This window comes from Canis lupus, chromosome 23 (genome assembly GCF_003254725.2).
Source record: "Canis lupus dingo isolate Sandy chromosome 23, ASM325472v2, whole genome shotgun sequence".
Taxonomy (NCBI): domain Eukaryota; kingdom Metazoa; phylum Chordata; class Mammalia; order Carnivora; family Canidae; genus Canis; species Canis lupus.
Window position 1 is genome coordinate 46,680,958 of NC_064265.1, and position 14,635 is coordinate 46,695,592.

General features: G+C 35.5%; 1 long non-coding RNA gene and 1 pseudogene across 1 annotated transcript; both read right to left on the reverse strand.

Annotated features, from left to right (window-relative positions):
* Positions 1-1,045: 1,045 nt before the first annotated feature.
* On the reverse strand, positions 1,046-4,298 carry LOC112652617 (uncharacterized). The gene is made up of 2 exons (XR_003131601.3): positions 4,164-4,298; positions 1,046-1,408 (listed from the first exon to the last, which is right to left on the reverse strand). It is a non-coding gene; the product is annotated as an uncharacterized LOC112652617 (long non-coding RNA).
* Positions 4,299-10,184: 5,886 nt separating this feature from the next.
* Positions 10,185-14,116, reverse strand: LOC112652548 (39S ribosomal protein L30, mitochondrial-like; annotated as a pseudogene).
* Between the last annotated feature and the right edge of the window lie 519 nt (positions 14,117-14,635).

The window sequence follows — 14,635 nt, forward strand, 5'->3', positions numbered from 1 at the left end:
TTATTGGGTCCCTACCAAGTACAGAACAGAGAATTAAGTGTTGCCATCCCTGAAGAAATGATAGTCCCTATTTACAGGGGCACACTATCTGGTTAGAAAAGAGAAAGTAAGTTTCTATTGACATATGTTCCCACTACTTATATGACTATATTGCCGTGTTTGGAACCATACAATTCTAATAATTCTTTGGACTTTCAATTAATACGTTTTTTTTTTTTTTCTTGAAGTTGAGACAGTGGAAGTTGTAGGAAAATCTACCTCAAATCTCAGATCATCAAACCCTACTGTGTCTTCAGCAGGGACTTAAGGTATCAGTAACTCCCTACTGAAATCAGAGTTTAATGGGCAGTGTGTTTTAAGTTTGTCCTATAATATTAGAAGTCTTCAACTTAACATCATTAGAAATGAAAAATACTTTAAAGAAAACCTAACTTTTTTTACAGTGATATCAGTTGCAGAATATGAATCACACTGTGTAGTCACCTAGCAACTATTTATTTGATATGAGATTTTAGCCTAAAACAGACATTTTTCCCACGACTAAATTCTATTTCAAGTCCATCACATCTATTTTCACATGGATGTCCTGATAGAAACCATAACTTAAACTAGAATAGGCAAGTGACAGATCTGCTCATAGTGAAAGCTGCCATGGGACTAAAGCATAGATGCTGGTGGTACTCACTGACTCTGGACATATTCAGGGTGTTATTTCATGAACTATGTTCAGTATGAGAGGACAACCAATGGGAAAGTTACTGGATTAAATACCACAAAAAGAAGAAAACTTGATGTATCTGTCTTTGTTCTTTCCTTTTCCGGGCTTCTCTGTGATACAACACTCTTCACATTTTATCATAATGATCTCTTTGTGTTACTTTTTATCCAGCCAAACTATAGGCTCTTTGAGTAGAGCCTGTCTTACTTACCAAGAGGTAGGAAAAGTGCTTACATCACTGTAAATTAAAAAAAAAAATGTGTAAATGGATGAATAAGGGTCTAAAATGCTGTGTTATCTGTCAGAGAAATAAGGAACAAGTTGTAATAATGTCATAGGATCTTGAGGTCCATGATTTTATACAACCCAGCAGAATTATAGAACAAGAAGTTGAGAGGCTTCGTATTCATTACTAGCTCTGATATTATAATTTGTTGAATAAATACTGTGCAAATGCTGAAAGACAGGATGAACAATTCCCAAGCAGCCCTGGAATCATAATTTGGAGTTATTTGAAGTTTTGCTCGGCCACAAATTTGAATCTCATGTATTCTGCATGAGCTGGTGAGTCACTCAGCTGGTAATGGAGCCTAGCCTTGAACATCCCAGGTTATGTTTTGTCACAACTGAGAGCTCTGAGAGTTTGGCACTCTCAACTCTGAGGCTGTAGAGTTCTGTATGTCCTAAGACCTGAAAAAAAGGGAGAAAGCACAAATTTAGTCAAACGTTCACTATGCACTTCTCAGGGCAACTTTGATTTTTTTTTTTTTTTCTGCTTTCCATCACATACATGGTAACCCTCACAAGAGATTTAAAAAGTCCTTTCAGCATGAACATTGCATTGCATAAAAATTTTTTCATGTAAGTTAAAAAAGTGAGATGCTGGGGGTATAGCTCAGGGGTAGAGCATTTGACTGCAAAAAGGTGAGATGAGGGGCACCTGAGCAGCCCAGCTAGTTAAGTGTCTGACTCTAGGTTTCAGCTCAGCTCAGGTCCTTCCAGCTGTGAAATCAGTCACACATCAGGCTCTGTGCTCAGTGCCAAGTCTGCTTCAGATTCTCTCTCCCTCTTCTCTCTCTCTCTCTCAAATAAAAATAAATAAATAAATAAATAAATAAATTCTTATAAAAAAGGTGTGATGATAAAAAAAAAAAAAAAGGAACCATATTGGCATTTAGGTGAGAGCCAGGAGCCTGTGCAAACATTGCGGTATAGATAAATTTGAAGTTTCAAGGCAATTTTGAGATTTATCATTCATGAATTTCACCAGTTTACTGTGCATGAAAGAATAAAGGAAAAGTTTGAGAAATGGAAAAAATGTATTTATTGTACACTCACATTAAGGTCTCCTGTGAAGCACTTATCTTACAAAAAAAGTAGTAATTCAGTGAAACATAAAATATCTGATTATTTTCAAAAACTACGACGTGGATGGAACTGGATGGTATTAGGTTGAGTGAAATAAGTCAATCGGAAAAGGACAAACATTATATGGTCTCATTCATTTGGGGAATGTAAAAATTAGTGAAAGGGAATATAGGGAAAGGAGAGAAAATGAGTGAAAATATCAGTGAGGGTGACAAAACATGAGAGACACCTAACTCTGGGAAATGAACAAGGGGTAGTGGAAGGGGAGGTGGGCGGGGGGGGTTGGGGTGACTGGGTTACGGGCACTGAAGGGGGCACCTGGCGGGATGAGGACTGGGTGTTACGCTAAATGTTGGCAAATTGAACTCCAATAAAAACAATTTTTAAAAATTAAATAAATAAATAAATAAATAAGTACAATAATCAATTAAACAGAGGTCAATTTTTGTTGAGATGAAATTAGTCAAAGAAAAGATAAACATTAAAAGAAAGAAAAGATAACATTGAGGACAGCTGGGTGGCTCAGTCAGTTAAGTGTCTACCTCTGGTTCAGATCATATCTCAGGATTCTGGGATTGAGCCCCTGCTTCTCCCTCTGCCCACTCCCTGTTCGCTTTCTCTCCTTGTCTCTCAAATAAATAAAATCATTAAAAAAAAAAGAAAAGAAAAGATAAACATTGAATAAACTGACACCATGGCTTCTAAAAATAGAAAAGTAATAAAAGGTAAAGATTAAATCAACTCACAAGAGGAAGAAGACACAAATTCAGAGACAAAACCAAAAGCAATGAAAGTATAAATGGGAAACAGTGCTGTACTCATTAAAATTGTCTATTAGAATTGTCCAATGCAATTTATATCAGAAATTATCATTGGAATTGGAGACATAGAGATCCAATCAAGTAATAGAATTATATGCATTTTCTTCATGAATATGAACATTATCCTTATACTGATCATCAATATCTACAGCTCTCCTTCTATACATTTGTTATAATCGTGGCTCTATTATTTGGATGCTTATTGGTATAATGGCAATTTTCTCAATAGACAGAAATCTCTAAGAGGTAAAGGCCAAGCCTGAATTGCTCACCCCTAAATTCCCAGTGCCTAACACAGAGTGTGACACACAGTAGGCGCTTAAATACCTTGTTGAACTTGTAAGTGAACAATGATCTGCATTGGTTCTGCAAGGATTCAACTGTGAACAGTGCTATCTTTGACTATCACTAAACATTTTAAACTTGAAAAGTAGACAGAGTTGTGGCTCCTACACCTCCAAAAACAGGTTTGCTGTGAGCTGAATATATCCAGGAAACAGGAAAGGAGAGATGAGGATCTGGCAGGGGTATGCCCACCGGGATGCTCAGATGCTAGCTTGCTCTCTGCTACCTGGATATATTTAAATCCAAACCTAAATGAATAATTAAATTCAACTGCATGAAGGGCTGCTTTTTCTTTTGGTCTATGGAATTTATTTTGGTGGTTCTTAAAGTGTGGTCACTCAAGCAACAGCATCAACATCATCTGTAAATTTGGTAGAGATGTAAATTTTTTGGCCCCATACCAGACCTACTCAGTCAGAAACTGGGAATGGGGCCCAGCAATCTGTGTTTAACAAGCCTGCAAGTGATTCTAAGGCAAGGTAAAGTGTGAGAAACTCCAAATACTGAGTGAAGTGAAAATTACAGTAAATAGACTATTTAACGAATTGTCATCCCACATCCTTTGTTGTTAGGGAGTCCCCAATAAGCGATATTGTAATCCCGACTCTGGTGGTCCCATCAGTATCTGGACTCCAAGCCATTCAGGGTCCACATGAGCAGCAGTTGCGGTTGTCCTTCTTTGATTTTTGGAAGAAGTAAGACAGAACTGTAAATTATTTATATTGCACTTACATATAACCCTACATCTAATAATCAATGCTATTTTCAAATAATTTTAAGAATACAGGAAATGCATTAGAGAAAAAAAGAAAATATGACTTATTAGTTCTTATTAGTTCTACTTTTAACTCCCTGTGAGACTTTTTTCTCCAGGTTCTTTTTTTTAACAACATACAATATACTGCACATACTTAAAAGCATACAATTTGATTCATTTTCACATATGTAATATGATGAACCATCAACATAAGACAATGAGTATATCAATAATCTTCAAAGGGTCCTTGGAGTCATTCCCACTCAACTTTCTCTGTCCCTCTTCCATCTCCAGGCAACCACTGTTATATTTTCTGTCACTATAGATTAGTTTTTATATTCTAGAATTTTGTATAGCTGGAATCATAAACCTTGTATGTTTTCTTGTCTCAATTCTACTGCTTAGCATAATGATGTTGAGATTCATCCATTTTGTAGCATTTATCAATAGTCCAATCCTTTTTATTGTGGACAAGTATCCATTATACAGACAAATCACAGTCTGCTAATCCATTCACCTGTTGACAGACCTTTTGGTCATTTCTAGCTTGAGATATTATAAATGAGGTTGTTAATGTGAGCTTATATACAATTCTTTGTAGGGACATAAGCTTTCATTTTCCTTAAAATGCTAAGGAGTGGACTGACCAAATTATATTATAGGTGTATGTTAAACTGATTCCGAAACTGTCAAACTCTCAAAGTAATTATATGATTTTACATTACCACAAACAGTTTATAAGATTTCCAGTCTCTCTACTTCATTGCCAACCTTTGGGATGCTCAATCTTTTTAATTTTAGCCATTCTAAAATATTTCCTTTTTAATATTTCCTAACTTAATTTCATGCACAGTATTTTTCAATCTCACACATCAAAGTTTTTATATTTAAGAGTTCAAATTGGTGGTTTTGTATCTTTCCATGTCTCTCTTTAATTCTTTGAACATATGTAATATAGTTGTAATAGCAGTCTCAATGTCCTTGTTTGCTGCTTTTAACATTCCATCAATTTTAGACCCCTTTTAATTTATTTTTTTTCTCCTCAACATGGCTCATGTTTTCTTATTGCTTTGCAAGTCTATAATGTTTTTGATTCTATTTTTAGCCATTTGTGAGTTTTACTCTGAATTCTGGACAGTTTTGCTTGTATACAAATATTCCTGAGGTTTGTTCTAGGATGCATTTAAGTTATTTGCAAACAGTTTGTTCTTTTGGGGGTCTTAATTTTATATTTGTTAGAATCAGAGTAGTGTTACTCAAGACTAACTTGAGTTAGTCACTCAACTAGTGACTACTAGTCACTCTTCAGGCAACTTTTTTGTTTTCTCTACCCAGTGCCATTTGAGGTTTTCCAATTCCAATGGTGGTAACAGGCATTACTCCAGATCCCAATTGAGCGCTAAGCACTGTTACTTCTAATACTATCAGGTGGTCCTTTCCTTAGCCTGGCGTAGTCTCCTTGCGTGTGTGTTAGTACCCAGCTGCATACTCAAGGGGTGTCTTTGCCAGGTTTCTGAATCTCTCTCTCTCTCTCTCTGTTGCTCTCTTCTTCCTTATACTCTACTGCAGTGTCTAGCTACCTCAGTCTACTTACATTTCCATCTCCTCCATATACTGGGCTCCTACTGAATCTCTCTTTCTTGGCCTAGAAACTCTTAAGGAAATAAGTTTCAGCATTTGCTAGGCTCACCTTTTGGTTTCCTATTTCTCAGGTCTCACTCTCCTTCATCATCTGACATCTATCATCTTAAATCTGTTGTTTTAAATGCTTTGCCTTTTGGGAGGGGAATTATTTCAAATCGGAAGACAAATCCAGTCTTTGTTACTCCATTTTAACTGACAATGGAAATATCTTCTCATATTTTTAAAGTCACCATTGGAATAAATGATCTACAAAGACCAACTCAGCTATAAAAATTAGCAATTCTTTCACAGGTCAGAACATTCACATCTGTGTTGCATAATCAGACCCAGTTATGTACTACCCAATAGGCTCCTTTGACATGTCCTTTGCAGACCTCAACTTCCTGACTTTGTTCTTGGTCTGAGCAGCCCTTGCTTTGACTCACACAGTTTTGAGGATGATAAATTCTAACTACTGCCATGATCAGGTCTAGAAACCTCCAGCTAGTAGAGACCACTGTCTCCAAATCCTGGCAGGTCAAAGCTGTGAAGGCTGTGGCTTCTCTGACGGCTCTGTGGAAGAGCTAGGTCATACAGCCCAGGAGTGTGAGGACTTCATAGCTCCTGGAGTGGATTTGACCAGTGAGAACAGTAGAACTGTCAGATGAATTACTCTTCTATTAGAACCTCATGCCCACCTAAGAGATAGCTCCCAGATGTAGTAATTTTATGAAGCTTGTCTAGAGATATCCTCCTATGTGACTAAATAACTGAGTGCATTTTATTGTGAAATCATAGATAGCTGGATTCATTTCTGGCCCTTGTTCCTGCCTCATTTCCTTTTTCCTTCACTCTTACTGCCCTTGCACATAGTATTTCACTCTTACCAAAGAACATTAGTGTGTACAACTTGGTTCTGACTATTTTCTAGAGTACTTAGGCTAATGGAAGAAAAAAAGAGAATATAAGAAAGACAATAATCATTCCCTTATATAACATTTACTTGTTCCATTTTTATACTCCAGTAGTCAAATTTTCTGTTTAAATCAAGAAACAAAATATTTTAATTTAACATGTTGAAATTTTAACCCAAATTTACAGAGCTGTGAGAAATATTATCAGAAACTATTGATCTTGTGGAAGGGAAAATAACAAAACATGAATGTTCATTTCTAAAACAGCTGCCAAATCAGGGCAGGCAGAAAATTCCATATGCAGGTGGAATGTCACTGTGAATGCTGGAATTTTAGAGCTCTTATCTAGAACATGATTTGGAAGATTTGTAGGAGAATGATGATCTAAACACTTGAGGCAACGTGTAGTTTGCCTGCATTTGTAAATACCAGGATGACTTTAAATAGAAGAAGCTAAAAATGTTTTTCGCTCGGTGCTCTGTCCTGTGTCACAGCTTTGTGATTTGTTTAAACAGATTTCTTCAGCTCAGTGGAGTGATATTAAGCATGTAACTCCTAACCCAAAGTTACAGAGTATGCATTAGTTGGAGAAAAGATCATTTGGTAAATTATGAATTTGAAAGTGAATAAATAAGTTTTAAAAGTTGTGTAGAAAGCATATTTTTAATCAAAAACCCGTTATAATGTGAGATTTATTCATGAAATACTAGATTAGTACAGTGGGAGTCCTAACCAAATTATGATTTTTTTAACCTTCCTTTAATAAACTATTCTTGTTTATTCATAGAAACCAATAAAGTGACATAAAGAGAACTAAAGCTCTTTCCATTTTTTTTAATGCAATTTATTTAAAGAATCTTAAATCCTAGTATTGTGGGTTGGATTGTATTCCCCAATAAGAAATATCCTACTCTAATACTATGTGCCTATGACCTTATTTGGAAATAGGGTCTTTGCAGATTAATTAAGTTAAAATGAACTAATGCTGAATTCGGGTAGACCCTAAATCCAGTGACTGGTGTCCCTATAAGATGAGGGAAATTTGGATTCTGACACATAGAACATGTGATGAAAAAGGCACAGACAGGCGCACCTAAAGTCAAGGATCACCAGCAAGCCCTAGCAGCCAAGAAGAGGCAAAGAAAGACGCTTCCCTAGAGACTTCAGGGAGAACGTGGACCTGCTGACACCTAGATTTCAGACTTCAAGCCTCCAAAAACATAAAAGAATAAATTTCCCTGTTTTAAGCCCCTTTGTTGTGACAATTTGTTACAGTAGCCCTAGGAAACTAACATACTTAGTTATAATTTTTGAAATACTTTTAAAATTCTTATGTGGTAGGTTTTATAAAAATTCAGTGAAGTTTATGAAGCTTTGTTTTCTGATATTATTACAAATTACACTAAGTTAAAGAATCTTTGAGGCTTATGTTTGAACTCCATATAGAAAATTGTATTGAAAAAAAATCTTATTTTCCATTAAGGAATTTCCTGTAATTCCTATTCAGTCCAATTTACCAGGTTGTTTGTAATATCTATATGTGAGTAGTGCTCTAGGGGATACCAACAATGCCAACACCATGACTTCAGACTTCTGGCCTCCTGCACTGTAAGAGAATAAATTTTTGTCGTTTTAAGTCACCTGGTTTGTTGTTATGGAAGCTCCAGGAAACAAACACAATACTGATAACTTCAAGATCTTATGTAAATGATAAGGGGATTCAAACCCCACCCTTATGACCTCATTTAACATTAATTACCTCCAGGCACTTGGGTGATCAATTGAGCATCTGACCCCTGGTTTCCCCTCAGGTCTTGATCTTAGGGTCATGTGATCAGCCCCACATCTGGCTCTGCATGGAGTCTGTTTAAAACTCTCTCAATCTCCTTCCAACCCTCCCCTCTTCAATCTCTCTCTCTAAAAAAAAAAAAAACAAAAAACAAAAAGTCTTTAATATTAATTACCCCCATTAAAGGTCCTACCTTCAAATACCATCATTTGGGTGTTGAGCTTTCAACATACAAATTTGGGGGGGCTCACAATTCAGTCTGTACATTGTGATTATTTCTATTTCTTTAAATATTTTTAAAATTTTTTTATCTTCCCCTAATATGACCCCTTATTCCTGTAACCTTTTCCTTTTTAGAACCAAATTTCCCTATAACATTTTGTTCTTATGATTCATTTAGGGGTAACCACAACCTTAGGATGGCACATGCCATAGTTCTAAGGATTCAGAGAACTTTATCTTTTTCTTCAGAAATGAGCATGGAACCCAAAGAAAAACTTTCTTGGGCCTCTATAGAAAGAGAGTGGCCACTATAGACCATGTTCCCCCAGGGTCACCAGAATTAATCTTTACACAATGTGAGTGAGCCTGCCAGAAAATAAAAACACTCAGAAGAAAGTAAGGCCAGAAAGAAGAAAGACACTGCTAATATCCAAACACTCAATGCAGTCCATCAGACTGGACCCATATATAGGCTTTTAATTTACCTGGGTCAATAAATTTCATATTTTTGTTTAAGCTAGATTAAGTTGGCTTTCTGTTATTGGTATTAGAGTCCTGATTACAACAACTCTGGAGTTTTAGAACACTGAGAAGTATATATCATAATCACATAGCAGAGGAGATGGGATCTCACTTCTCAGATTAAATGAAAAGATTGCATTTTTGGTCTTTGGTGCTTTGTCTTTCTCTGGATCACTTACCCTGGATGGAGCCAGTGACATGACATGAGGCCCACCTGGTGAGGGACCACCTGAGTGAGACAAAGTAAATCTTCTCCTCATTCCTCAAACCAATTAGGGCCTTTAAATAAGACCACAGCCTCAAGCTGACAGCTTGACGCAGTGTCATGAAAGACTTTGAGCCAGAGGCAGCCAGCTTCACCATGTGTGGATTTCTGATGTGCTGACATTATGAGAGTATAAATGTTTATTGTTTTAAGCTGCTATTTTTTAGAATAACTTGTTATATGGCAATAGATAACTAATAAAACCACTTAAAATGATATATCTTTGAAGCTATTGGAAAGCAGTATTACATAACATAATTTACTATAATATATTGTCTACAAACAGAGATAAATCTATTGACCATTTATGAGTTGTTTTCTAGATAAGACACTGATTTACATTAACACAGAGGATCTCAACCCATATAATCTCGGTAACAGGAAGGAAGCATCAAAGTATAAAAAGCACAATTTGTGTTTTACACCCTTGAATTTGAGTGCTGAGTCAACCCAAATGTACTAAATGACCCTGGGCAAATCATTTAAATCTATGTGCTTCTGTTTCCTCTTCTGTATAATAGAAATATGAAAATCCACTTAAAGAGTTTTCTGGGGATTATAAATAATACATGTAGAACATTAAAACTATGAATGGGTCCATAAGACTGGAGCTCAATAATACATGGTTATAATTTCTTTGACTAGTAGCATTCACTTCAAGATGTAAGAGCAGATTAACAATAGAAATACATACCTCTGATATGGGCATGATGCTTGGGTGTGGACCCAAGTTGTGACTAACTTGCTTGTTGGCATTGTTTTTTTGTTTTTTTTTTGTATTTTTTTTAACTATTTAAAATATATTTTAATGAGAACACTTTCTCACTACCTTTAAATTATTTACATTTTTTAATATGAAATTGCTCTGCAACTAGGACTTAACAGCTTTCTGATCTACAGGGTTTAGATGCCACGGCACTACTAATTCCAGTGCTCTTGAGGCAAGTCTTCCTCTGTTGGGAGTCCCTGTGGCAGCTTCAGGGCCTTGATCCTTATCAAATGCTTAACCGCTTTCAGTTTTGCATTCACTGAAGGGATGTTCTTGTGAACTTGAGGAGGATGTGCTTTTTCTAATCCAAGCATATTTATTATATCTTTTCCCAATATGGATGTCTCTTTGTACTTTTTATTCTGGTAACAATATGCAGTTTATGAGGGTGCTGTGGATCCCCACCATATTTTTCATGATCTGCAGGTGAAGGTTGAAACACTTTATCCGGAATTCTTGACTTCGTAAATTTTTGACGAATACAGTCTGTACAAATAAGAGGCTCCACAACTTTTGTCATCAGTTTGAAGTTGGTCTGGGGGCTTCTGAACAATTTGAGTGCAAAATCCCTGCCATGATTGTGCTGACCTTTCTCTTCAGAGGCGAGGGAAAGGAGAACAGAGGAAGGACCACCTGGGCTTGGCATTGGGTTTTAACTGATTGGCTGACCCTACACAGTTCAGGTTTTCATATATAAGGCTGCTTGTGGTCCTTCTTTGAAACTCACTGGGAAATTACACCATGCTGAGTAGAAGATACATATATTCAATGTGTGAGTTAAGTCAGTTTTTCCCCAAATGGGACTTTCTATTGTCAATATTTAACCAACTGTCCCCAAGCCTCTCTTTAATATATCCCTTTCTGTAAGAGTGTTAAAGAGTTTCATAGATTTATTTACTTGTTTATGCCATAGTTGAGCCTAATATTTTCTATTAGTCTAAATCATACCAATCTTCATCATATCCCCTGAGGCCATTTAGGTAGGATTACATATCATCAGTTTGCAATTGGGAAAATCAGTACGTTGAGAAGTTAAATCCATTTGTAGTGTGGAAAGAATCAAAGCTTTTTACTGATTCTGGAGAATTCTATCTTTTCTATAGTTTAGGAAGTTGCAAAATAAGAATTACATGTCAACAGAATCACTGATGTAGTAAACATGAAATTGTCTCTCAGTATATTCAAGTCTGATTAGATCCTTATTAGGGAATAATATCCAGTCTGGCAATCCATAAATAAAGCAGATATCTCAGATAGTATGAAATAATAAAAGAAAAATTAATAGTTAAGTGTTAATATGAAGCATAGCCACAGAATTTCCATGAAGGTGATACCCAAATACATTAGATAGGATATAATAGATTTTGTCGTTTATAAACCCAGTGTTTGTTGTTTAGTTTAACAGACCAATAGATAGTAACATAAAAATTATAACCATTTTTTCAGATTCCATCAATATGTTCTCATTATAGAAAAAAAAAAAAAAAAAAAAAAAAAGAGAGAGGGATCCCTGGGTGGCTCAGTGGTTTAGCACCTGCCTTTGGCCCAGGGTGTGATCCTGGAAAGCTGGGATTGAGTCTCCCATCAGGCTTCCTTCATGGAGCCTGCTTCTCCCTCTGCCTGTGTCTCTGCCTCTCTCTCTCTCTCTCTCTCTCTGTGTATCTCTCATGAATAAATAAATAAAATCTTTAAAAAAAAGAGAGTGAAAAAGAGAATGCCAAAGATTGTTTTAAATCATTCATAATTCCAACATCCAGAGATAATTTATTATAATTTGACATATATATCTATAATCTATCTAAATGAATATTACAATATATGTGTATATAGAAATATATATATATATATGTAATTTAAATCTATAAATCGCATATTTGGGATTTTACCGAAGACATAGTTTTGTGTGAATGGTACTTTTTCAATTTAACAGTAACATAATGTCAAATCTGGCTTAATGTTTAATATGTCATGAATTGTGTAGAGCAGTATAGGCTGGACACTGCATAAATCTAAGGGATATCATCATTTACCTAGACTATGACACACATCCTGGTGTTGTATAATGTGACAGCCTATGTTAAGCATTCTAAAAAACATTTGAAATGGCCACATAGTTGCTCATTACATAACAATGCCATTCTTTATTAATGATTAGTCTACTGTTGGATGTTTAACTTGTTTCCATTCTTTATATTATAATTAATGCTATATGAAATCATCTGTACAAAAATATTTGTATTCTCTGTGCATTCAAGTATAATATATATAAGTCAAAAGATAATTTTATTTTATTTTTCAAAACAATTTTTCTTTTTTTTTAAGATTTTATTTATTTATTCATGTGAGAGGCAGAGAACAAAGGCAGAGGGAGAAACAGTCTCCCTGCAGGGAGCCCGATGTGGAACTCGATTCCAGGACCCCGGGATCCCAACCTAAGCCAAAGGCAGACACTCAACCACTGAGCCGCTAAGTGCCCCCAAAGATAAACAATTTTATTTTTTTTTTTTATTTTTATTTATTTTTTTTTTTATTTTTTTTTTGATAAACAATTTTAAAGATTCTTTATATATGCTGAAATATGTAACAAATGCTTTAGACTAATTACTTTGGATTCCTGTTTTTCATTTCAGCCTGTAATTAAGCCATCACAGTTCCCTTGGTTTCAAGCAAATAAATTTATTTCAACAAGAAGAAATATCTATATGCATATATATGTATCTATTTGAAACATAGAAGAAAATATCACACAGAATCCTAGGCACTAAGGGCTATAAAGAAATGGAATCAGGAACTCAAAAGCCTTTAGCAAATTAATTAGTACTAAAATTTCACCTGTCTCTGAATTTACATGCTATTCTCCTCTCTCCCCACCTCTTTCCTTTTCCTCTCTCCTCTCCTTCTCTGTCTCTCTCCCTCTCTTCTGTTCTCCTTCTTCCATCCTCCTCCTCTCCAGCTTTTGGGATTTCTCATGGTCTAAAATATCCACAACACACCTTATTTCATATTTGCACTCAATTTGACCAGTCCACATCAAAATAACATATTTGAAACAAGTAACACATTCCTAGGAGTTAAACCTTATTGACCTTTCTCAGGCCAGTTGTTTATTCTCACTTAATTGATAAGAACAAACATTGAAGATCCATGTAGTACAAATATGATTATTATGGCCCATCACAGGAAGGAATTTCTAAAAGAAAGGCAAGCACTATGATATAGACACTGTAAAATATGACGACACAGTGCCATAACCAATAATCTGATTGATAGAATTGTGGATTCTGAACTGATAGAACACTGAAGATAATCCAGTGACTTCAAATTATCTTTAGTTTAACTCTTAGGGAATCATGAAAGAACCATAGAAACCAATACAGTAAGAGAACAAATAGATACTGGATAAATTGACTCTGGGACCCCAGAGTTTCACTACAGCTGTCCACTTGTATATGTTTCATATATTGTCCTTTCCTATAAGTTTCAGAGGAAGAGAGATGAAGAAAGAGAGAATGTGGGATAAGGGAAGGGGGAAGAGAAGAAAGGAGAGAAGAATTCTGTGACCAAAAATCATCTGAAATAACTTACGTACTTTATCCTCTTTGTTTTATCTAAGCAGGATCTTTTCCCTAAAAATAGCAGTGAATCTAGAATATGGGTGTATGGATTCAGTATCACACTTGTTTCATTATAAAATACTACCTCTCCTAGATTCCTAAATTCTCACTGATCTTACATTAAGATTTTTCTATAATGGGTTTCTTTAGGGAACATCCTTTTTGGATACTTTCCCTTAAGACTACAATAGTTTATGGAACACCCAAGAATAATTCTAAAACTACCTAGGAACTCTAAAACAGCAATTATCTTGCTGTGCAGCCAATGGAGGAATTAATCTGCTGCTCCAGGAACTATCACAGTTCCCTGTTTCAGTAACCTCCCCTCTGATGGCCCTATGCTCTCTCTTCCTCTCTCCCGAGGCAACAACCTTGTGACCAATCACCATCAATCCCTTCTGATGTTTTGCACATTTCACAGCACAAGGATTAAATAGCACTGGCTTATCTCCTCTATCAAGGAGAGGGTGGGACTCTGTCTCATAGTCTAATTTTGTTTTTTTCCTCAGAAAATGATGAATTGTCACTGGTTGCCTGGATGAATGAGACTAGAAAGACAGTGGGATTTTCCATTCTGTGCTCTATTAATATTCTCTTAAAATATCTAAAATCAAATACAAAATTCCCTTTGAACACATCCTTTCCTGACAGAAATTGATACTTTCCATTATCATAATGTTGATTATTTCATGTAAAACTAATACCTAAGCTTATGATGTTACAGTCTATTTACCCATCGTTTTGCAAGCTCTGTTACTTAAGAAGGTATCTTCCATTTACTGACAATGAAAACTATTCTCAAATAAATTATTTCTCACTAATCTGGGTGACTAAAAATTGTTTTACTTCCTCATCTGGGGATAATTAATATGTTTAATATAGGGAGAAAAGGCACTTAAAATGAATCA